Genomic DNA, 25,318 nt, shown 5'->3' with positions numbered 1-25,318 from the left:
CTCACACCTCTGCTTATACTCACCTCGTTAGTTAAACTCTTTGAAGTTACCCCTTCAAATATGTCTCTCTCCTGCTGCTATCCTGACCACAGCCTTAGCCTGCTCAGCAGTCAGTCTGGCTTGCTCTGCATGAGATCACAATGCCTTTAAATGACATCCCCTGCTTTTATTTTATGTTATTTATTTTATTTTTTAATCGCTCCTCGGCCTTTTGGCTAAGATCAAGTGTATTTTATTTTTTTCCAAGAAATACCAATCTAGCACTCCTAACTTTATTTATGTATTTATTTTTTAATTGACATCCAAGTCCGTTAGCATATAGTGCAATAATGATTTCAGGAGTAGATTCCTCAATGCCCCTTACCCATTTAGCCCATCCCCCACCCCCCATCCAGCAACACTCAGTTTGTTCTCTATATTTAAGAGTCTCCTTTGTTTTGTCCCTCTCCTTGTTTTTATATTATTTTTGCTTCTCTTCCCTTATGTTCACCTGTTTTGTATCTTAATGTCCTCATATGAGTGAAATCATATATTTGTCTTTCTCTGTCTAAATTCACTTAGCATAATACCCTCTAGTTCCATCCACATAGTTGCAAATAGCACGATTTCATTTTTTTGATTGCTGAGTAATACTCCATTGTGTGTGTGTGTGTGTGTACACAGACACATACATACACATACATACCACATCTTCTTTATCCGTTCATCTATCAATGGACATTTGGGCTCTTTCCATAGTTTGGCTATCGTTGATAGTGCTGTTCTAAACATTGGGGTGCATGTGGCCCTTCGAAACAGCACACCTGTATCCTTTGGGTAAATAGTAGTGCAATTGCTGGGTTGTAGGGTAGTTCTATTTTTAATTTTTTGAGGGACGTCCATACTGTTTTCCAGAGTGGCTGCACCAGCTTGCGTTCCCACCAACAATGCAAAAGAGATCCTCTTTCTCCGCATCCTCGCCAACACCTGTTTTTGCCTGAGTTGTTAATGTTAGCCGTTCTGACAGGTGTGAGGTGGTATCTCATTGTGGTTTTTATTTGTATTTCCCTGATGATGAGTGATGTGGAGCATTTTTTCATGTGTCGGTTGGCCATCTGGATGTCTTCTTTGGAGAAGTGTCTGTTCGTGTCTTTGCCCATTTCTTCACTGGATTATTTGTTTTTTGTGTGTTGAGTTGTATAAGTTCTTTTTTTTAAATGTTTGTTTGTTTATTTTTGAGAGAGAGAGAACACAAGCAGGGGAGGGCAGAGAGAGAGACACAGAATGTGAAACAGGCTCCAGGCTCTGAGCTGTCAGCACAGAGCCCAACGTGGGGCTTGAACTCACAAGCCATGAGATCATGACCTAAGTCAAAGTCAGCTGCTAAACTGACCAAGCCACCCAGGCAGCCCCATTAAGTTCTTTATAGATTTTGGATACTGACCCTTTATCTGATATGTCATTTGCAAATATCTTCTCCCATTCCATTAGCTGCCTTTTAGTTTTGCTGATTGCTTCCTTTTCTGTGCAGAAGCTTTTTATTTTGATGATGTCCCAATAGTCCATTTTTACTTTGGTTTCCCTTGCCTCCAGAGATGTATTGAATAAGAAGTTGCTGTGGCCGAGGTGAAAGAGGTTTTTGCATGCTTTCTCCTCTAGAATTTGGATGACTTCCTGTCTTACGTTTAGGTCTTTCATCCATTTTGAGTTTATTTTTGTGTGTGGGGTAAGAAAGTGGTCCAGGTTCATTGTTCTGCATGTCGCTGTCCAGTTTTCCCAGCACCACTTGCTGAAGAGACTGTCTTTGTTCCACTGAATATTCTTTCCTTCTTTGTCAAAGATAAGTTGGCCATACACTTGTGGGTCCTTTTCTGGGTTGTCTATTCTGTTACATTGATATATGTGTCTGTTTTTGTGCCAGTACCATGCTGTCTTGATGATTACAGCGTTGTAATACAGTTTGAAGTCCAGGATTGTGATGCCTCCAGCTTCGGGTTTCTTTTTTCAGAACTCCTTTGGCTATTTGGGTTTTTTTCTGGTTCCACACAAATTTTAGGATTGTTTGTTCTAGCTCTGTGAAGAATGCTGGTATTATTTTGATAGGGATTACATTGACTATGTAGATTGCTTTGGGTAGTATTGACATTTTAACAATATTTGTTCTTCCTATCCAGGAGCATGGAATATTTTTCCATTTTTTTTGTGTGTCTTCTTCAATTTCTTTCATAAGCTTTCCATAGTTTTCAGTGTGAAGATTTTTTACCTCTTTGGTTAGGTTTATTTCTAGGTATTTTATGGTTTGGGGTGTAATTTTAAATGGGATCAATTCCTTGATTTCTCTTTCTGTCGCTTCATTGTTGGTGTATACGAATGCAGTCGATTTCTGTGCACTGATTTTATATCCTGTGACTTTGCTGAATTCATGGATCAGTTTTAGCAGTTTTTTTGTGGGATCTTTTGGGTTTTCCATATAGAGTATCATGTCATCTGTGAAGAGTGAAAGTTTGACTTCCTGCTTGCTGATTTGGATGCCTTTTATTCCTTTGTGTTGTCTTATTGCTGAGGTTAAAACTTCCAATACTGTGGTGAATAACAGTGGCGAGAGTCTGTTATCCCTGTCTTGTTCTTGACCTCAGGGGGAAAACTCTCTCTTTTTCTTCATTGGGGATGATGTTAGGGTGGGTCTTTCGTATATGGCTTTTATGATCTCGAAGTATGATCCTTCTATCTCTACTTTCTTAAGAGTTTTTATCAAGAAACAATGCTATATTTTGTCAAATGCTTTCTCTGCATCTATTGAGAGGATCATATGGTTCTTGTCTTTTCTTTTATTGATGTGATGTATCACATTGATTGTTTTGCAGATGTTGAACCAGGCCTGCATCCCAGGTTTAAATCCCACTTGGTCGTGGTGAATAATTCTTTTAATGTATTGTTGGATCCGATTGGCTGGTATCTTGTTGAGGATTTTTGCATCCATGTTCATCAGGGAAATTGGTCTGTAGTTCTCCTTTTTAGTGTGGTCTTTGTCTGGTTTTGGAATCAAGGTAATGCTGGCTTCATAGAAAGAATTTGGAAGTTTTCCTTCCATTTCTATTTTTTAGAACAGCTTCAAGAGAATAGGTGTTATTTGGTAAATGTTTGGTAGAATTCCCCTGGAAAGCCATCTGGTCTTGGACTCTTGTTTTTTGGGAGATTTTTGATTACTAATTTGATTTCTTTACTGATTATGGGTCTGTTCAAATTTTCTATTTCTTTTTTTTTTCTTTTTTCCTGTTTCAGTTTTGGTAGTGTATATGTTTCTAGGAATTTGTCCATTTCTTCCAGATTGCCCGATTTATTGGTGTATAATTGCTCATAATATTCTCTTATTTTTGTTTGTATTTCTGCAGTATTGATTGTGATCTCTCCTCTTTCATTCTTGATTTTATTTATTTGGGTCCTTTCCTTTTTCTTTTTGATCAAACTGGCTAGGAGTTTATCAATTTTTTAAATTCTTTCAAAGAACCAGCTCCTTGTTTCATTGATCTGTTGTACTGGTGTTTTTTCATTTTGTTTTGTTTTGTTTTTTTCTGATAGCATTGATTTCTGCTCTCATCTTTATTATTTCCCGCCTTCTGCTGGTTTGGGGTTTTATTTGCTGTTATTTTTCCAGGTCTTTAATTTTATTTATTTATTTATTTTTGAGAGCGAGAGAGAGAGAGAGAGAGAGAGACAGACAGACAGACAGACAGACACAGAACATGAGCAGGGGAGGAGCAGAGAGAGAGGGAGACACAGAATCTGAAGCAGGCTCCAGGCTCTGAGCTGTCAGCACAGAGCCCAACGTGGGTCTTAAACCCACAAACTATGAGATTGTGAGGTGAGCTGAAATCAGATGCTTAATTGACTGAATCACCAGGTGCACCTTTCCAGCTCTTTAAGGGGTAAGGTTAGGTGGTGCGTCTGAGACCTTTCTTCCTTCTCTAGGAAGGCCTGGATTGCTATATACTTCCCTGTTATGACCACCTTTGTTATGTCCCAAAGGTTTCAGGCTGTTGTGACATCACCTGCTTTTAAAGGTGAGTAGAGGAGGACTCATTATCATGGTTGAGAAGGACTTTTGAGGAAGGTAGGAGGGAGTCCAGGCAGGTATGATCTTGTAGCCCTGGTAAAAGTGAGCTAGAAGAGGTTTGAACACTAAGGTAAAGAAGTGATCCTATTAGAATAGGTATCTAAGCCCCAGCACTTATGTGGCCTTTCTTGTGTCAGGCACTGTTGTAAGTAGTTTACATGTTTACACTCCTTAAATCTCCATGAGATAGGTGACAGTACTATGGCCATATTACTGAGAGAACTGAAAAACAACAGAGAGGTTGTATGGCTGCCCAAGATCACATAGGTAGGCAGTGGCAGAGCAGGAGTTTAAATCGCTGTTTATTCTGGCGTCCCATTGCTCAATTTAAGCGACATTAAACTTCTTGGCAGAAAATGTCTAATATTGGGGCGCCTGGGTGGCTCAGTCGGTTGAGCGTACGACTTCAGCTCAGGTGATGATCTCATGGCTCGTGAGTTTGAGCCCCGCGTTGGGCTTTGTGCTGACGGCTCAGAGCCTAGGGCCTGCTTCAGATTCTGTGTCTCCCTCTCTCTCTGCCCCTAACCCACTCACATTCTGTCTCTGCCTCTCTCAAAAATAAATAAACATTAAAAAAAAAAAAGAAAATGGTGTAATATTCATCAAGTATAATTTTTTTAATAGGAAAAGAAATGATAGGGAATGGTAGGGCAGAATGAAAGTTTAAGAGTGAGAACAGAAAATTTTGGAGGAATTTGAATTAAAACTGCATTTATCATTTCTGGTTAGTTCCTGAGTGTTATGCAACATCTTCACAAGTAGAACAGGACCTTGACCTCTAAAAAATAAGAGCTTATAGAGTTTAACCAGGATACGGGTGTTTTATTGACCTACTGGGACTTCACTCGGAAGGAATAGCCACATTCCTTCTACTCTGCTTCTCAGAATCTGGGTTCCATGGAGACCTAGTTTTCCAGTGTGCCACTTTTCTGGGACGAGGTAATGTCTGCACACTAGAACCAAAAAGCATAAATCAGTAGAACTTGAGGTTTAACAAATCATACATCCCCTTTCTACTCCTACTTTGGGATGTGGCAGCTGTGACTGTAACATGAGATTCGTAGGTGCTAAGGTTTGGGTGAGTGGAGGGGCAGGAAGTCTGCAGAGGTGACAAGGCTGATCTTGTGAATTTCAGCAGGCGTTATAAAGAGTTTCTAGAATGCTGCAGTCATTAACAATAAATTTGGTTAATGTTAGCCTTCATGGGGAGAGGTTGAATGTAGGCAAATCTTGAATTCTTTTTCTTTATTTTTTCAGTGTGAATTGACACAGGCATCAAAGGAAATAGCACGTAAAAGAAACAGCACAGAGTTCCCCACTGATTTTCTACAACAGTAAGTAGTATGGTGTAGTTTCTCAGAGCCCAGAAGAATTGTGTCTTTGTTGAAGAGTTGTTCTTCACCATGACGCCCTTGCTATGGGTCGTTAAGAATATGACATACAAACTGAGCAGTCAGGAGATGTTGTGTTCTCAACCTCGAGAAGATTTTCTGAGAGAAAAGTCAGTACTTGGGTATGCATGTGTCTGTATAAAAAGAACCATTTTGTTCTTATTCTTTTTTTTTCTTACTAGCATATTATATTCATTTTTCTTATTGTCTATTTTATATACAGACACTAGCTGTGAACAAAATGGTTTCTATTATACATATAATATCTATATTATCATTTGTTATTTGAGAAGTCTGGATGTAATCTGGATTTAAATGGAAGGCATTGTACAGATGAAATTGTAAGTCAAGCCCTGGAAAACTTCAGCTATGCAAAAGAAATTCATATAATTGTCTTTTCAAATTATGCTTAAATTTGATTAACAGCTCTCTAAAAATGTATTCTATTTTAGAACCACATCAGACAAGCTCTTTTACGATGTATCTGAGCTTACAAAGCATAAATCAGATTGTAGACCACTTGAGCATGTGGGTATATGGGAGTAAAATGTAAACTGTTTCCCTTGAACAATGGATGGATGAGTCTAAAACTAGTTAACAGTGACCTTGGCCAGCCTTCAGATACGTTAGTCTAGAAAAGTTTTCCTGATGTTTCCCCTCTTGTTAACTTCTTAGTGTATTCCGTCACTATTCATTTTCTATTATATCAGCCTTTATTTATTTATAAGAACGCTTCCACCTAAGTTTTATGTCATCCAGGGATGATAAAGAAGAATCTTGGGTCAAATGAAGTTCATGTAAGTTTGAGCCCCCAAACCTAGAACCAATTTTCCTTTGCTACAGAATGTCTGGTAGTAACTTCAGGACTTTAAAAACCGTAATAACTTTCTTGGGCCATGAAAGGTCATAAATCTAGTAAAAATTAGTTTATTTACTTTTTAAATGTTTTATTTTTTATTTTTGAGAGAGAGAGCACAAACAGGGGAGGGGCAGAGAGAGAGGGAGACACAGAATCCAAAGCAGGCTCCAGGCTCTTGCTGACACGGGGCTCGAACTCACAAACCTGTGAGATCATGACCTGAGTGGAAATCAGTGGCTAAACTGACTCAGCCACCCAGGCACCCCAGAACAAATTAGTTTAAAGGTACTGGGCACTGCATACTTGAAGATATAAAAGATCCATGATGAAGTAGTTACCGTGGCTGAACCTAAATGTTATTTGGGGAACTAAAAATATACACATCAATGTTGAATAACTAAAAGTAAATATAATATTACAATATAGGAGACAATTGGAAATCTTACCTACTATCCGTTGGATAAGGGCAAGGTTAAATATGTGAAAAAATACAATGCAATGTAATAAACATCTGAAAGGACAAAAATGGGAATTGCTCGGCTCTGTAAGAAAAAAGGATACTGAAAAGGGCAGATAAAAATTGGGACATAGCAAAGGGTGAATAAAATAAATGTAAATCTGTGAAAATTGATATAGAAATATGAGTAGTAGATGAAACAAACATCTATTTTTTCCTGAAAAGTGGTTTGAAAGAACTCTTACTAGTAGGTGAACTACAGATAAATGCTGGCATGAGATATGTAATCTGGATTTAAATGGAAAGGTTTAAATGCTCGGTGAGTCTACTTGTGCTGAAGAAATTTCCAGTCAGGAAAAATCACTTTGGGGCAGAAATAAGATGTGGCTGGAAGATGGGTTGTGTCTTTTATAGAAAATACAAGGACTTGGAGGACATACCAGCATCGTAGGCATGCTGAAGGGGGACGGGACATTTTAGGCGAGCGAGATGGTGAGACACAAGGGCTGGGGACGGGAATTATCTGAATAAACCAATATGAAGCATACATTGGAAAGGTTTTGTAAGGCTCTTTCCCAGAAGCTGAAAAGGTATCTGGCAAAGAACACAAAAGAAAATGGAGTAGAGGGCTCTTTTGAAGTATTTCAGCCCCCCAAATTGAATGGCTTGATCTCAGGTTCTCGTGTATCGGGAATCTGGAGGTGACTCACCTGTCCTCTTTGCTTCAGGTGCTCTCACAGATTACAACTGTGATTTTGGCTAGGACTGCAGTCACTTCTGGGCTTGAATCTAGAAGGGTCTGCTCCTAGCTCACTGGTGTGGTTGTGGGTCGGATTCACTTACTCACAGGCTTATAAGATTTAGGGCCTTGGCGCCTTGCTGGTTGTTGTTCAGACAGGGCCTCCAGTTCCTGGCCGTTTGGGCTTCGCCACAGGGCAACTCACAGCATGACAGCTTGTGTCACCAGGGTGAGCAAGTGAGAAGATCCAGAGAGAGTGTAAGCAAGATAGAAGTCATAGGGTTTTTTTTTTTTTTGCGGGGGGGTGCGGTTTCCCACTTTATTAAGATATAATTTACAGGGGTGCCTGGGTGGCTCAGTCGGTTAAGCATCCGACTATTGATTTCGGCTCAGGTCATGATCTCATGGTTTGTGAGTTTTTGAGCCCCGCATCAAGGTCCACACTGACAGTGCAGGGCCTGCTTGGGATTCTCTTTCTCCCTCTCTCTGCCCCTCCCTCCCTCTCTCCTTCTCCCTTTCTCTCAAAATAAATGAACTTAAAAAAATACGATATAATTTATATACCATTAAGTTCACCCATTCAATTTGTATAGTTCAATAGATTTTAGTATATTTGCAGATTTGTGCAGCTATCACCACAATCAGTTTTAGAATGTTTTACCACCCTCCAAGCCAACCCCATACCTTTTAGCTGTCATCCCTCAACCCCCAGCCTTCTAGCTCTATGGAATCAGATAATCTATCTTCAGTCTGTGTGTATTAGTCACAGACTTTTCTAACCTGTTTTCAGGAGTGCTGTGCTGTTACTTTTGCCATATTCAATTGTTTAATTGAGTCAGTAGGTCTCACCATAAGGCATAAGGCATAAGAGGATTCCATGGACTTCTGTGGCTCGTAAGACTGTCTTGTGAGCAAGGCAACTTGAAACCAGATATGGCGACACAGGAAGAGGCATGACTCTTCTGCACGCACCCCCTACCTCATCTGACTTTTCCCTCGTAGGTGTGCTGTTGTTGGTCAGCATAACTGAACTTGCCAGGCTGCCAGATTTGAATTCGGCAGTCCAGAAGTCTAGTGTCCAGGGCAGATGACATTTTGACTCTTAGTTTTTAGAATATAGACATGGCACATTAATTAGGACAGCCAGAGGCTGTGGTGATTCAGTTTTTCCCTGAGATTTTCCAGAATCTAGTTGTATGAGATTCTCTGCAAAACTATCATCTAATCTTAGATATCCAGAATACGCAGTGACATATGGAAGGCTCATAGTAAAGAAGCTTATTTGACTGTGTCTTTTCCACACATACTTGGCTGTGAGACACTTTTCCGCACCACATACCATCTATGGGACATGGTGATGATACAGAGAATGTTCTTTGAGGGGTAAATAAGCTATTGTAACTCTCTGTAGACTGTGTGCTCTCCCTGTTGGTGCTTATTAATACTGTGCATTGAGTCAACTAGAACTGTGAGTGTTTGTCACAGGATGGTGGTAAGCCACGGATTCCTTACGTTGCAGTTATCTGCTGGGGTTTTGACATATGTGGAGCTCGATTTGATCTCTGGTAAATATCATTGGGTTAAAGATATTGATGTTCAACTGAATCACTGTTGCCCACTGGTTAAGCCTATTGCGATGATGTTAAATTTCTACTCTTTTATATCATGGACCAGTGCTCCCAAAGTAGGCAATCCATAAACACTTCAAAATATTAGTTTTTTTCAAAAATGTGTGCTTATTGTTGAGAGAGACAGAGTGCAAGCAGGGGAGGGGCAGAGATAGAGGGAGACTCAGAATCTGAAGCAGGATCCAGGCTCTGAGCTGTCAGCACAGGCCCAACATGGGGCTTGAACCCATGAACCACGAGATCATAACCTGAGCCCAAGTTGGACACTTAGCCAACTGAGCCACTCAGGCGCCCCCAAGATATTAGTGTTAATATCGAGCAGGCCAGTGATAAGTGTTTTGTCTCACTGCAAAATGTCATTATGCTGATTAACATCCTTCTCATTTTGGTTGACCCACTTCTGAGTATCACATTTAAAAAAAAGCATATTATTTCAGATGACATTTCTTCATTCTCCCTATAAGAAACACCTCTGTGAACTAGCTTATAGTCAATGGGGACCATATTTTCAACATTTTCTCTAAATAGCTCTGTCAAAGGAATGGGTTAGACTGAAGGGAATGGATTTGGCGAGTCAGTACTAATTGTTGGTAATCAACACAACATTTTTTAGGAGCTTACAAATCTGTGTGTTGTGTTTTAGATTTGGGGAGAGAATTAATAATTAACTCATGAGTCTTTGGTTTTGAGTCTACTTGGTTTCCTTTTTTAGAGTTGGCCAACTCTAGACTTTAAGAAACTCGAGTTTATTGCAGGATCAGAAAGAGTGGTTCTTTGTGGTTCCTTTGGTACAGTCTTTCAGTAAACAGTTATGGACCTAGAATAGTCACCTGAGTCTGGAATGTGGAACTAAGTTTAAACTATCTCTTTTAGCATCCTTCATTTTGGTGCCATCTCAGTTATGTTATATCTTCCTGTTTAGGTATGATAGTGTAATGCCCTCTGAATGTGGGTAGGACCTGGGGATATGATGCATTCCATTTCTGCAGTCAAGTTACCTTATGGCAAAGATGATGGAATGTACCCATGATTATGCCGCGTGAGACTCCATTGGAGCAGACTGGGGAGAGCTTCTTTGCAGCCAGTGAAGAAATAAACTGCTGTGTTTTGAGAGGGTCAAAATGGTGGTGACCAAGGACAGGCTCCAAGAGCTGACAGCCAGTGAGAAACCTGGGACCTCAGTCCTGCAGCTGCAAGAAGCTGAATTCTATCCACTACGTGAGCTTGGGAGGGGGCTCCTAGCTCCAGGGAGCACAGTCCACCAGCTCCCTGAGAAGCAGCTTTGTGGAAGTCTGAGCACTGGGTGCGGTTAAGCACTGGGTGCCTGGACTCCCGAGCCACAGAAGCTGTGTACTAACGTGTACTGTTTGAAGGCACTAAGTTTGCGGTTATTTGTTATAGAGCAGGAGAATAACTCATACACCAGCTTAAAGACATTGTCCTTAATACCAAACACTTCCTCACTCATAGGTAAGTGTCATATGCTGTCTGTACCATGCAAGGGCATCTGTTCTGATTGGTTCCAACTCTTTGATGCCCATACTTAGCCAGGTCTTGTTAGATTGATTTGGGTACATTTTATAGCCTTAGCTCTTGTGGTCTTACTCTTCTTAATTCAATTCACAGTCTCCTCCTCCTAGCTTTTCACATTTCTTTAAAATTGGAGCTTATTAAGGAGTTATCTCTCCAACCACAGCTGGAGGAGGGGGTGTTAACCCTTTCTTTTTGTGAAGATCATTTGCAATACTGCTATCAATTTGAAAGGCTCCTTAGAGGCAGCCACGCCCAGCTTTCTTCCCTGTGTTAGGATTTGCAATCTTGGAGAATGGTCCTATGGTGTTGTAATTTTTTTAGTAGCTGCTACAGCTCAGCAAAGGTGTAGAGGTTTGCTGTGAGGGAAGTGTCTGGATGGACTAAGGCAGTGTGTGATCCCACCCCCTACACGCACACTGTCCCCGAATCTGGGGAGCTCAGGAATGGCAGAGAGGGACTTGATGCAGGTGAGTTAAAGGGATGTTTTCTTCTTCTTCTTCTTCTTTTTTTTTTTTTTAACTTTAGAGAGCACTTGAGCTGGAGAGAGGGGCAGAGAGAGAGAGAGAGAGAGAGAGAGAGAGAGAGAGAATCTAAAACAGGCCCCATGCTCAGCACAGAGCCCGACATGGGGCTCGATCCCACAATCCTGGGATCATGACCCAAACCTAAGTCAAGAGTGGGACATTCAACCAACTGAGCTACCCAGGTGTCCTAGGGTTGTATTTTCTAAGGAGAATCACAGATGCTTCAGCAGCAAGGAAGTAGGCCTGAGACCCCATATGTATAAAGCTGCCTTCTATTGAATGTCAGTATTCTGTTCTTAAAAAATCAAAGGTCTGCATGAAAATGCTAAAAGGAGCCTAAAACACAACAAAAATAGTCTTCACAAATGTGCACATTCTCTGAAGTTTGGGTACGAAAGGTTAACAGGCATCTACTGGGAAAATGTTAACCATGAAGACATCTGCTGGGTATGCCTGCATTATGCTCGCTTTGTGACTGAGATGGTGTAAAATACACATTCTCTATATACATCTGGTCTTGCTAGAGGAGAAGGGAAATCCAAGTTCTTCCTTTCAAGTCAGAATGCGGTTTCCATACCCAGAAAGGAATACTTAAGAGGGAAGAGCAGATACTCAAAAGACTTGGAAGAGTCAATGGGTTATCAGCACTTGTGCAGTGGTGATGACCAGAAGACAGTTGCACATAAGTGCCCCATCAGGGGGCATAAAAACACATCATCAGGTACACGTCCATATCTGCTGAAAAGTCATCCAAGTCAAGCAGTGAGTATGTCCAGGCACTTGTAGATATAAGGACACCTGGTACCAGCTGCTAAAGGAAGATGGCCCTGTTTAGGAATCCTTGCTGGGGCTGCCCATGTGATCTTTTTTTTTTTTAATTAAAAAAATTTTTTTAATGTTTATTTTTGAGAGACAGACAGAGACAGAGTGTGAGCAGAGGAGGGGCAGAGAGAGAGGGAGACACAGAATCCAAAGCAGACTCCAGGCTCTGAGCTGTCAGCACAGAGCCTGACACGGGGCTTGAACCCACAAACCATGAGATTATGACCTGAGCTGAAGTCGGATGCTTAACCGGCTGAGCCACTCAGACACCCCTGCCCATGTGATCTTAATCCAGGTTTGATATAAAATAGAGCAGTTTCCTAATCCACTTTCTTTAAAACATAAGCCCCTTAGATGACACCTTTGAAAGGCAAAATAAGGCTTAAGACATGATGCCTACCAACCGGCATACAGTAGCAAGTCCAAGAAAAAGTTCAGCATGTTTTCTTCCATAGCAAGTAGTTTCTTACATAGTACGCATTATAAATTGTTACTGTTTTATTTATTGGTTTACTCTTCTGGGTGGTGGGCAGGCTTCTCACTATAATGTAATCTCCATGAGGCCGTGTGGTGTGTTTCACTTGTCTGACATGGTGACCCAGTTTGTGGCTCAATAGCTTTTCCTTAAACATGTGTCCATAAACAGAGAGAGGAGAAACTTGCTTGCTTGTTTGTTTATTTATTTATCTGTTTGTTTTTTGGAGAGAGAGCATGAGCGTGAGCAGAGGAGGGACAGAGGGAGAAAGAATCTTAAGCAGGCTCTGTGCCCAGTGCAGAGCTTGGGGTGTGGGGCTTAATCCCACAACCCTGGGATCCTGACCTGAGCCAAAGTCAAGGGTCGGATGCTTAACCAATTGAGCCACCCAGGTGCCCTGAAATTTGCTTGTTTAGAAAGGGTTTTTAAATTTCACTTTTGGTTGTCCAGTGGAATGCCATTGGAAAGTCCTGTGACAGAGTCTACCAGAAGCTTCTGCACCCCAGCGTCTTCCCATTTCCGCTGATTCAGGTGGACTCAGATGACATTACCAGAAGAGATCTGTAATGCATCACTTGTGACTTTGAATTTCTGCCAAGGGCACTAAAGGGCTTGGTGCCAGACTTCTTTGTTTTCTTTTTGGATATTGTGGTTGTTAGAAGAAAGTGGAAGTTGGTGGGCAGAATTCTAAGATGGTCACAGAGATTCCCAGCCCCTTCTCTATAAACCTTGTATAATTCCCTACCTTTGAGCATGGGCAGAGCCTTTGAATATGATGAGTCATCACTCCCATAATTACATTATTACTCAGCTGGCCATGAGTCAATCACAAGTTGGGTTGAGATAGGATGGTTCTACCCATTCTAGTGGGTATCTGCCCAGGTGGGGTCCTGGGAAGCTCTTGATAAAGAAAAGAGAGACTCTACAGAATGTCCTTCCCTTTCTTGATGCCTGGATGTATGCCAACCATAGTGACTATGAGGCAACATTGGTGATGGGCCAAGAACAAGATGTTGAGGGTGGTGATGCAGATCTTGAAAGAGCACAGGTCCCTGACAGCAATCAGTGAGCAGAAGAACCATCTTTTGGCCACCCACTTCCTGACTTGTTATGTGAGAAAAATAACCCCTTCTTGTTCAGACTATTACTTTCTCATCTTGTAGATTCTCATCCAAATACAGACCTACTGGAGACTACTATATGCCTGTACTATATAGTATATAGACTACTATATATCCCTACTCAGGGAACAAAGTGGATGGTTGCTAACTCTCTAGAAATAACGAATAACAGCAAAAAAAGTCATTCAAGATATAGCATTTATCAAAACAAGAAAAGCAGAATGTGTTGCTTTTCTAAGAAAGGTCGTTTTGAGGGAGTCATACTGTGTTTCTTAAAAAAAATAAGGATTATTTGTTTTTCCTTCTTAACTCAGCTGCTGGTATCTCATGTATGATCAAACCTCTATTTGCTGTGCTGGGTTGAAATCAATTGCTTTTATTTGTGTTTTTTTGTGAACATAACATTAGGGATTATAAATGTGCCACTTATAAGGGAATTTTATACTATATAAGTGATAGCTAATTAGTAATACACGCTCTTGTCAAGAAAACCACAAAGAGATAAATAAAGCTGTCCATGTTCCTGAATTTTAAGGAGTATAGTCAACCTGGGCTATTATTTTCATTTCTGTCAGCAAAAAGTAACTCTAAAATACTTCTACTCTGGGATGATTTTGTGATCTGCTTCAGGACTACCATATCTTATAGAAAGAAATCAGTGAGATTAAAAGAGATATCATAAATATTTTAGATCCTTTAGAAGCTGAAAGACACAATTTGGAGAGAGTTCAATGGAAAGATTTAGAAATAATGAAATCAATTCAAGGACTGACAGATAATGGAAGATCACAAAGATACACTCAAAGTGTTTTGGTGGACCTGTTTCTCAGTGTGATACAACAATCTATAATTACGAGAGAGGCAACACCTGGGAGAGACAGAATTTTTCAAAGCACTGTATTTGGTTTTGATGGGTCTGGGCAGAACCCTCATTTCTTCAATAAATATTTATCGAGTGCCTAGTGTGGGAAGGCATTGCTTTAACCATCAAAGATACAGAGAAGAAAAGACTCAATCCTTGCCCGGAAGGTGTCTGTGATCTGGTGAATGAGTCAGAGTAATGAATAGGCAGGAGGAATACACAAGGTGCTGAAGGAGGTGGAGGGGCAGGCAGCGAATGCAGCCTGGCGGTGGGAGAGGACCACAGAGGGAGATGATGCTCGGTGGGGTCCTGACAAACTGGCAGGAATTAGCTAGAGGGGAGAAGGGAATTGTCCGGGTACGTGAATAATTCACACGAATGTACCAAGGAACATGGTGCTTTAGGGAAACCGTGAGGAGCTCAAAAATGCTGGAGAAGCATGCTTGTGGGTGGTAGCAGGAGATGTGCTCAGGAAAGGCAAAGGGAAAATTATCCAAACTTACCAAGAAAGTCTCCATGAGAAGATAAGGCAATTTTGAGTTAAACTCTGACATGTGGAATTTGAGAAGAGCATAAGATAGAAATAAATAGGTCCAGTCAAGCCCTGCTCTCTGTTGCAGTCTTTTTTTTTTTTTTAAATTTTTTTTTCAACGTTTATTTATTTATTTTTGGGACAGAGAGAGACAGAGCATGAACGGGGGAGGGGCAGAGAGAGAGGGAGACACAGAATCGGAAACAGGCTCCAGGCTCTGAGCCATCAGCCCAGAGCCCGACGCGGGGCTCGAACTCACGGACCGCGAGATCGTGACCTGGCTGAAGTTGGACGCTTAACCGACTGCGCCACCCAGGCGCCCCTGTTGCAGTCTTTTAAAAGAAATGGATATTGGGGCACCTGGGTGGCTCGGTTGGTTGAGCGTCAGACTCTTGTTTTCAGCTCATGTCGTGGTTTCACGGTTTGTGAGTTTGAGCCCCGCGTCGGGCTCCATGCTGACAGTGCAGAGCCTGCTTGGGATTCTCTCTCCCTCTCTCTCTGCCCCTCTCCAGCTTGTGTGAACTTTCTCTCTCTCAAAAATAAATAAATAAACTTGAAAATATATAAATAAATAAGAGAAATGGATATTTGTGAATATGTTCTGTAGACCAGTCCTCTGCAGGCTCCTTCGCCTACTGCCTGTGGATCTCAGTAGCCTCACCTTTCCTTCCCTTGAATGGACTGTGCCCCTTCTCACTGTGTTGTTCACCTTGAGGGGGTCTTCAACTCTGTAGGGCTCTTGAGACCAGCCAGGGGGAAGCATTCACGGACTGCCTGCCCGTTTGCCACCAGAATGCATCTGTCTTACCTCTTCCTGGTGCTGACCAGGGAAAGGAAACTTGAGGGGTAGAAAGTGAGCCTGTGCATTCTGTTGTGATGCAGTTTGATTGTCAGGAAGATTTGCGAGTCTTCAACTTAGACACTTGGGCTTTGAGCCCCGACTCTGCCCACTGTCTAGCATCCTTGTAAGAACTAAATAGTGCTTGAAAAAGCACTGAACATGTTTCCTGCAGCCGGCCCTGCAGAGTTGCTTCTCTGAACCTTTTTCTGACACCACTGTGATGCTTTTCAAGTATGTTGGTAATTTAAGAGTCATGACCCAATATTTAATTTCTGTATTTTAAAATGCTAAATGTTGACTTTCATCTTTTTTTTTGTTTATTTATTTATTTTGAGAGAGAGACAGAGTGAGTGAGCGAGGAGGGGCAAAGAGAGAAAAACAAAGAGAGGGAGAGACAGAGAATTCTAAGGGCTCGAACCCACAAACTGTGAGATCATGACCTGAGCCAAAACCAAGAGTTGGATGCTTAACTGACTGAGCCCCCTGGGCGCCCCAACTCTTCATCTTTCTAAACTCAGTTGAGTGATCTGTTTTTCTCTAGTTTTTAGCATGCTAAGAAATTTGCATTCCTGGAACACATCCTTGGGAGTGTTTATGGACAATCAACCACTACTATATTCCTGCTTGTTTTCTTATACTGAGCAACACAGGTGATTACCTTCTGGAAAAATAAAGGAAACTCTAGGTGACACATGATTTAACAAACTAAAAATGATCCCTGAAAGTATAGTCTTAGGTGACAGATTATTTAAAAAGATAGAACAGGGAGACAGCAACTCTGTGTCAGCTGCAGATAGATCATAGGAAATGGCCACACCAAGTTGATGCAAGGAAGGCGGTGCTGCAAGGGAACGAGGAACTTGGAAAATAGACAGTCCCAGAGCGTTCGGCTTTGCTTCTGCTTTTAACTATTTTACTCACTAACATTTTATTAAAATCTTAGCATGTAGAATTGAGAAGGAGTAGGCAACCTAGTGGCAGCAATTGGTCTGGGCAACTGAAAACAGTAGTCTCCAAACGTTGGTTATGCGCCCTATTAGTAAATGAGATAAAGAGACGTGTCAATATTATATGATGAAGAGTGTATATGTGTATTTTTGATCTTTCAGTATAATTTAACTGGCACCTAGGTTGATTCAAATGAAAGCTTTAGCAGATATCAAGAACAGAGTAGCAAATGGATTTTATTTATGAATCTTTAATCATTCCACTGCTGTTGTTATTACAGCTGCATGAACTTCCCCAGAGATTTATGTCCTCATTCAACATTTATTGATCCAGAATTAGACAGTGTAGATTTAGAGTTTTCAACATTTATAACAGAGTGGGGGAGTCACTTGCAGTCGGGATCTTCCTTTAGTTAGAAAGGGTCAGCACTGATGGCCAGCTCAGAAAATGCAGCTGAGGCAGCGTTAGGTGGGACGAGGGTTCTCCAAGTTTCTTCCCCTAATTGCTGTGTACCCAAGGCCTGACTCTGTAGGGCAGGGCAGGCATGGTAAGCGGGTGACAGTATCTTTTCAGATCTTGCCTGTTGTTTCTATCATTAATCAAACGTGAATGGGCTAGAACACCTCTGAATGGGGACTTTCTTTCTTAGACCTGGAGTCGTTCCACTGAGACTTCCAACGGCCGCATAACTCACTGCAAACAAGGCACACTGCTCGTACAGTCAGGGGCAAGAAGCCTGGAAGAGGCAGACTGTGTGGCCTGGTGGCTCGGATGGGCTTGTAACTTTCACAGAAGCTGGTGTCGGAAGAATAAGCCAGGTCAGTGAGAAAAATAGGAGTCTGTGCCTGGAAACTTTTGAGGCAAGGAGAAGAGTCAGGAAGAAAAGGGAGTTAGGAGAAAAGCAAAGAAAAAATCACATAGGAACAGTTAGGGGTAACAAATCTCAAGCAGGTTTGGTAAAGGAATGATTTTTATAGAGAGGCGTGTTTGCTTCTTTTCATACTTTGGAATTTGGGTCACATTAGACCACTTCAGTGAGAGTATGGACGTATCATGGCAATATTTGTCCTTCTAGGACTGGCTCGTTTCACTTTGTGTAATATCCTTAACATCTGTCTGTGTTGTTGCTTCTTGCATATGGCAGAATTTCATTCTTTTTTTAAGGCTGAATAATATTTTGTTCTATGTACGTACCACCTTTTCTTTATTCACGTGTCGATGGGCAGTTAGGTTATTTCCACATCTTGGTTATTGTGGGCAGTACTGCAGTGCAAACAGGAATGCTATCTCTTGGAGATCCAATTTCAATTCATTTGGATAAAAACCCAGTGGTGGGATTGTCAGATCTTTGTTTTTTTATGTTTATTCATTTTTGAGAGAGAGAGAGAGAGAGAGAGAGCATGAGCAGGGGAGGGGCAGAGAGAGAGGGAGACACAGAATCCAAAGCAGGCTCCAGGCTCTGAGCTGTCAGCACCAAGCCTGACACAGAGCTTGAACTCATGAATCACGAGATCATGACCCGGGCCAAAGTTGGACACTCAACCGACTGAGACACCCAGGTGCCCCAAGATTGCCAGATCTAATCAGTGGGCATGAAGTTACAGTTAGGCAAGGTGAGTAAGTTCTGGAGATCTGCTGATCTCAACAACATGGTATATGGTATGTTAACAATACTGTGCTGAACACTTAAATATTTAAGGGGGTAGATCTCATGTTGAATGTTCTAACCACAATAAAATTGTAAACATTGTATTTGAGGCTTCTTACATGCTGTGTGTTTGAATGCTTTGTTTACTCTAGGCTCCCAGGACATAAGTTTTCTTATATCCATTTAGTAGATACAGAAGCACAGGCTCACAGAGGACGACCATTTAGTCGAGGTCACATGGCACACACAAAAATTGAACCCGGGACTGGCCCCAAAGTCCATGTTTCTGGCCAGCTGGAAATAAGTGGAAAGGGACCCTGGGAATAAACTAAGCAGCTTTCGGAGAGGCAGTGTGATAAACTGTTGGTGTAGAGATGATTTGCCAGCTGAACTTTCAGAAAATTGTCATTTTCACCCTAATGCTTTAAAATGGATGCCATTAGACTGTGTTGAAACCATTTTCTTGACTTCTTTTGAATTTGCTTGACATTTAAAATTTTCTCCTGTCAGTACTCGCTGCCTTTAGAATGTAGCACCAGGCTTGTGTCCTGCAGACAACCCAGAGACGATATTTGTGGTAAACGACTTCCATGCATTCTTAGAATCTCTACTTCATACTTTTTCTGCTTTCCTGGCTTGTTCATCTGTACCTTCAACAGCCAGCTCAGGGAGGACCGTGGGTAGCCCATGGGGCCTCACCAGAGAAGTCTGTTTGCTACTTCTGACAACAGTCTATTCCATGCAATCCACGTTTCATTCCAACTTGGAGGCTGAAAAAGGTTTACATTATGACCCCAGAAAATGTCTGAAACAAAACAGCAAAGACATTGGTATTCCTAGATCTAGATCTTTAGCTGAAGAAGAAGAAGGAAGGGGAAGAGGAGGAGGACAATGAGGGGGAAGGGAGATGGGGAGGAGCAGAAATAATAATAATAATAATAATAATAATAATAATAATAATAATAACAACAATAATAATAATTATGGATCCTAGAATATGAGTACCAAACTGATAGGTATAAAGATGAATCTGTTATCTAGGCCATCTGTTTTGTAGGCAAATTTCAGACTCTAGTGTCATTTTCCAGTCTAATAACTGAGATGCAAGTTACTCACATCTTCCTGTGGCAACATGACAAGTGGTAGAGTTATAAAGACACAGGAAAACACCATAAGTGAGCCCATTTGTGGTGGATCCATGAGACTTACCTGGTGTAGGTCCTTTGGATGAAGGGGGCTGTGGTCTTAGCTGCTCTAAGTGAATTCTCAGAGACATATCCAGATCGGATGGGCCAGCTCCTGGGATGGGCACCATTGGCATCATCTGGGAGCTTCTAGAGATGCAAAGTTTTAATCCCTAACCAAAGCTAATGAATCAGAAGCTCCAGAGATAGAGCCTGGGGATCTGGGTTTGAAAAAGCCTATCAGATGATGCTAACACTTGCTGACTTTTGAGGACCACCACTCTGACAGATCCAAGCCCAAGTGGGTTTCCAGTGTAGAGAAGAACTTTCTATCTAAAAAAGATGTCAGGACCTGTGAAGCACCCAAGGCCCCCATATTTGTGCAATACTTAATTCCCTTATGCTGTGCAAACTCAGGTGTGACCTTTCATAGGGACACTTAGACCCTGGCCTCAAGAGATTGGCATTAAGAGCAGACTCCTCTCTCTTTTCTGCACATAATTTCAAATTCGCAGGTAATTTAGGGTAGTAACCCAGTTGCCTTCAGTTTTATCAAATCCATATTCACCTTAAAAAAAAAACCCAAACCACTGTTCTGGGGTGTTAATGAGCTGTAGGTACCTCCTATGTGCTGTTCTAGTTGACAGATTTTGAAAAGATAGATCCACACGTGTCCATTAGTCTCCTTGGCTGTGCCTGACACAGGGAGTAAAATGCAGCTGTCTTTGTGAATCATATCACAGTAAGCCTTTGTTCAAGCTGCTGACTCCAGGCTCTGAAGTGCCTCACGCCACAATGGAGGCGATGCGTTGGTGACCTTTTCAGACGAGTATCCATTGGTCCCCAGGGATAAGGATCCATGATACCCCCTAGGATGTTTGTTATACAGGACGTTGTTTCTAAATGGCAGCCATGCACAGAGGGTTTGTACTAATGTTCCCGGTGGTTATCTGCTCTGCCTCCTTTCACTTTTACTAGCCTCTCATCCATAAACAAGGCTACAGTAATATTTTTACCCAGTTTGAAACGTCACCATCATAGAATGGGAAATATACCTGCGTGTTCTCTTGAGAAAGATTGGTAACGCTCTCTGGTACATGTAGAAAAAAATATATTGTGCTTTTTTTCTAGGGTCAGAATAGAAGAGATTCTTTTGTGTTATTTTTGGTGACAGTATCTTACATTATTTGAAAGCAACTGGAAATTTTTTACCTAGGTGATAACTTATCAATAGTAAAGGAGATGTAGTATACCAATCTTGTGCACAGTGTGATGTGTTTGGCATTTGTCAACCTGTGTGAGGAGCACAAGATCGAGATCCAGCTCATGTCCAGTATCCACTGTCCCCTTCCTGCCCCTGCCAGTCTCGGTGTCTACACCCATCTGTATGTCTTCTGATTTCTATCACCAAACATTAGTGTCACATGTCCTTGAGACGTCAAGCAAGAGGAGGCTGGTAGTGTGAACTCATCTGTCTGGCGTTTGCCCTCAACATGGTGTCTCTGATATCCATCCATGTTGATGCATGGACAGACACTAGCTTATTCCTTTTTACTGGAAAGTGCTGTTCATTTTCATCTTGATGAGGGAAGTGGAGAGAAAATAAATCAGTCTCAGTGGCCTTTGATGTGAAAGCAAAGTCTCTAGACAAGTTAATCCTAGGTTTTTGGATGTGGAAGTAAGTCCCTGAAGTGGGAGAATACGCCTGGCTCCCTGATTCCATAGTGTTCTCTTTCTCCTGCTTTTTTGTTTCCTAGGGTCTCTTGCTTGAAGGCTAATTGATCCCATTAGGGGAGTGACTAGTGTGAGCTGCAGGAAATTCTAGACATGTGGACAACTAAGACACTTCTCAGAGAAAGGGACTGAGGACGTGTTCTGAGGCAAGCATTAAAAGGGATAGGCAAGGAGGTGGAGGTTAGCTGAGGCCCCTCTCATCTGCTCAGCACCCACAAAGCACCATTGACTTAAAGTCATCTTTGACTCATCTTGGGGCCTGGGCCACATTCCACAACAACATCAAAAAGGCTTCATGGAAAGCAGCACGTATCACCTTGGAATCTGGGTGTAATCCAGTACTTTCTGTGCATTAATTCCGTGCTCTGTGATTCTTGGACATGGTGACTGTGGACCCAGCCTACTTGAACGTGGATTACCTAACTACGCCTTTCTGACACCCAGAAAGGCAGTCCTGTTTCATGCCCAGATATCCTGCACCCGACAGATCCCTTCTGCTGTAGCTCAGTCCTCCTGAATCTCCTCCCTCAGCTTTCCTGGCATGCAGACACCATCTCCTGTCAACCCTGGTTGCTTCTCCTGCATCATCACCTCCACACGTCAAATCCTTTGCGCTAAGTTGTATGCCTGGGTGACCATGACTCTTCAGGGAGAGGGTAAGCAGTCTCCAAGCAGTGTTCATACCCTCAGTCACATCCTTGGGGCATCCTCACGCTGGTTTCTAATCAAGGGCTCTGAGCTTCACCCTGGATGAGTACTTTCTCTAAAGATTACACTGGAGGGATCTGAGGAGCCCTTTCCCCATTGTTTCTGTGGCAGGCGGTGTCACTGGGTGTGTGTGTGTGTGTGTGTGTGTGTGTGTGTGTGTGTGTGATTTTGCTTCCTCTTCCTAGGGATGTTTGACAATATCAGAAACTACAATGGGGCGGGGGGTGGTGGTGCTGGCTACTTGCATCTAGTAGTCGGGGGCCGTGCAGGCTGCCCACATTCCTGGGATGCACAGGATGGACCCTGACAATAAAGAATTATCTGGCCTCCAGTGCCAGTGGTGAGAGGTTTAAGGGACCCTGAGGGAAAAATAGCTCGGGATACAAGCTTTTGGTGAAAATGAAGGATAGTAGAGGTAGATGCAGAGAGTGATAAAGGTGAATTATCATATCAAGAAGATAGAAACTAAAGTGACAGGTGAGAAGTACTCTCAAGTGTGCATTGAAGACATATTAGATTGGGTAAACGTAGACAAGGGTAAACATATACAATTTTAAAAGTTATGTAAGCAGCATAAGTTCTAGAATGATGCTTGAGGGATTTTGAGCAAACAAAAGCTATTGATACGGCATTTCTGCAAGCAGCTAATCTTTATAAGGAAAAAAGAAAAAAACACTACAATGTACGGAGAGCCTGGGACCTGGAGGAATCCCGGTGATCGACAAAGATAGTCACTTATATGTACTTCATATTGGCAGACGTTGCTGTAGGACAGGAGCAAGTGCACTTGTGATTCTAAATTAGCTTATAAAAGTGTAGGCAAGACTTACACACCCTTCCTTGTACTGCATTAAAAGGAGGAGAGAACCTTCTCAGTTATCAGCTATGCAGCATTAAAGGAAGCTAAGAGGGGACCAGAAGGAAAGCAACTACACGAAACAGTTTCCTCCTGTTGGCCCAGAGTGTTGCCTAGTTCCTGATTACTCTGAGTGGGAGTTATAATTTGTGACTTTGTGGTTATCCCTTGTTTCAGTCATAGGATGATTCCCCGTAAAGAAGCTCAAACCTCCCTCCTCTGCCTTCAGTATCTAAGACTGAATGTAATTGAGACTGTACTTGAAAGGAAAAGTAAACATGAGTACTAGTATTCTACACCAAGAAAATGGCATGACATTAGAAGTCAGATCATGGAGAGTTTTTGGATCATTTACATCACTGCTTGCTTTTGTTGGCAAGGCTAGCTGAGAGCAAGCAAAGTGCTTTGAAGTCTGTTATGTAGAGGGGAGGAATGAGGGATTCAGTCTTTGAGTTGGAAAGGACTTCAGAGGTTTGCACCCAGGTCTCCCACCCAACGGAAGAATTCTCTTCCAGTCACTGTTGGCCCTCCAACTTGGCCCAGTGTCCTGACGTCCCAGTGTTCCTGCCGTTCATGGGGCAGTGCTCTGTTTGGCAGTTCTGGTCATTAGAAAAGGTTTTTTTTTTCCCCCCATGGTTTCAGCTTCTTCACTTTTGCTCTGGGTTTTCTCTGTGAGCAGGAAGAGTGGCCGCATCCAGGCACTGATAACTCTGCATGCAGAAGTTAAGGAAGGGTCTTGGGTAGGATGGAGGGTTCCCAATTTACTGAGGATGAGCATGAAACTATTTTCATTCTCTCTAATAACAAACTACCACAGGGACTTGTGGAATCCTCTCACCCGTTTGATGCTAAAATCTTTTAAGGATCTCTTTTTTATGGTATCTTATTCAGTTTCTATTATTGGAAGAGTCCTATTTGGTTATTAAGACATAGGCCTGTGCATCTTGAACTTAAGTATCTTTCCCAGTCAAAAACTCTTGCCTCTTGCCCAACCCCCATGATGGCTCGAATTGGGGTCTCAGTGCATCTCTCACCTTAACTACCCTGACCTGGGTGCAAAGATGTGAAGGGAAGAAGGGAAAGTACAAGACACGTCTCTGCCTGACTGCCCACAGTCCAGTGTTTTCAACGTTTTTCATTGTCTTGGTACTACAGACCTTCAAATATTTCAGAACAACTTTCATTTATTCTGCCCTTCCATTGCTTCTCATACAACAAGTTCTCACATACTTTATTTATTTTTATTTTAGAGAGAGAGAGTGCAGGGGCAAGGAGGAGAGGGAGATGGAAGGGGGGAGTGGGAGGGAGGGAGGGAGGGAGAGAGAGAGAGAGAGAGAGAGAGAGAGAGAATCCTAAGCAGGCTGCATGCTCAGTGTGAAGCCGGACGTGGTGCTTGATCCCACGACCGTAGAACCTGATCCCACGACCATGGGACCATGACCTGAGCTGAAATCAAGAGTTGGATGCTCAACCAACTGAGCCACCCAGGCGCCCCTCACGTGCCTTAAATTTAGTTTCCCTAAGATTAAAGACTCCATCTACTAGTTTTTAAAAGAGAATAATGTGAAGTATTGGTATTTATAAGTATATCAGCACTTCCCAAAGTGTGTTTCACCTCATAAAAACAGAACAAAGTGTAACTGCTCAAATGGATTCTGTGGTGAAACATGTTTAGGGAAATGCTTTCTTCTGTGTTTTGCACCTCACCTTCTGCTGAGGATTTCCGTTGCAGATTAGCATATTAAAATCTCTAATCAACTTGCTTAACTTTGATGAACCCAGCTTGTCTTACATTTAATTGACCATGGAACCATTTCTATCACATCAAATGTATCACACACATTGCACAGCCCTCTGGTACATATTTTTATAAATGCATTAACAAAAATTGTATGACTGAACAGTTTGAACAAATTACACTGTTACTAATATCAATTGTCTTCATTCTAGACAAAATTACCACTCTGTTAAAAATCTTGAGTCTGGCTGAATATGTGCATCGTCCGGGGTCCCACAAATATTTCTGGGTTGAGCGTCTGTCTTTTCAAGTTCTAGACCACTTGAGGGGTTAACCCCCAACTTGAGTCATTGCAAATTCAGAATTTCAACTTACTTTTGTAAGGAGACTATTTTTTTCCTTTTACAAATATTTCCCCTTGTGTATCATTTTCCATTTTAGTCTCTCTCCACTGTCTAATCTCAAACACACATAAGAACCATACAGTATGTTGCCCCAGGATAGGAGAAAACCCAGTAAGAGGCTCAGTGTACTTGGAGCTCAGCCTGGAGTGCCCACCCCCTGGAGTGCAGGAAGCACTAGTGAGGAGACAGCAGAAAGGAAAGTAAACCCCTAACCCCAGAGG

General features: G+C 42.0%; 1 long non-coding RNA gene across 1 annotated transcript in view; it reads left to right on the top strand.

Moving 5' to 3' along the window:
* The window catches only part of LOC122477603, a 363,494-nt gene that overhangs the window by 164,542 nt on the left and 173,634 nt on the right, over positions 1–25,318 (top strand). The window contains exon 3 of the long non-coding RNA XR_006295735.1: positions 5,351–5,427. This is a non-coding gene — a long non-coding RNA (uncharacterized LOC122477603). The remainder of the gene's footprint in view (positions 1–5,350; positions 5,428–25,318) is intronic.

The sequence above is a fragment of the Prionailurus bengalensis genome, chromosome X (assembly GCF_016509475.1).
Source record: "Prionailurus bengalensis isolate Pbe53 chromosome X, Fcat_Pben_1.1_paternal_pri, whole genome shotgun sequence".
Lineage (NCBI taxonomy): Eukaryota > Metazoa > Chordata > Mammalia > Carnivora > Felidae > Prionailurus > Prionailurus bengalensis.
This window is presented reverse-complemented; position numbering and strand designations above follow the sequence as displayed.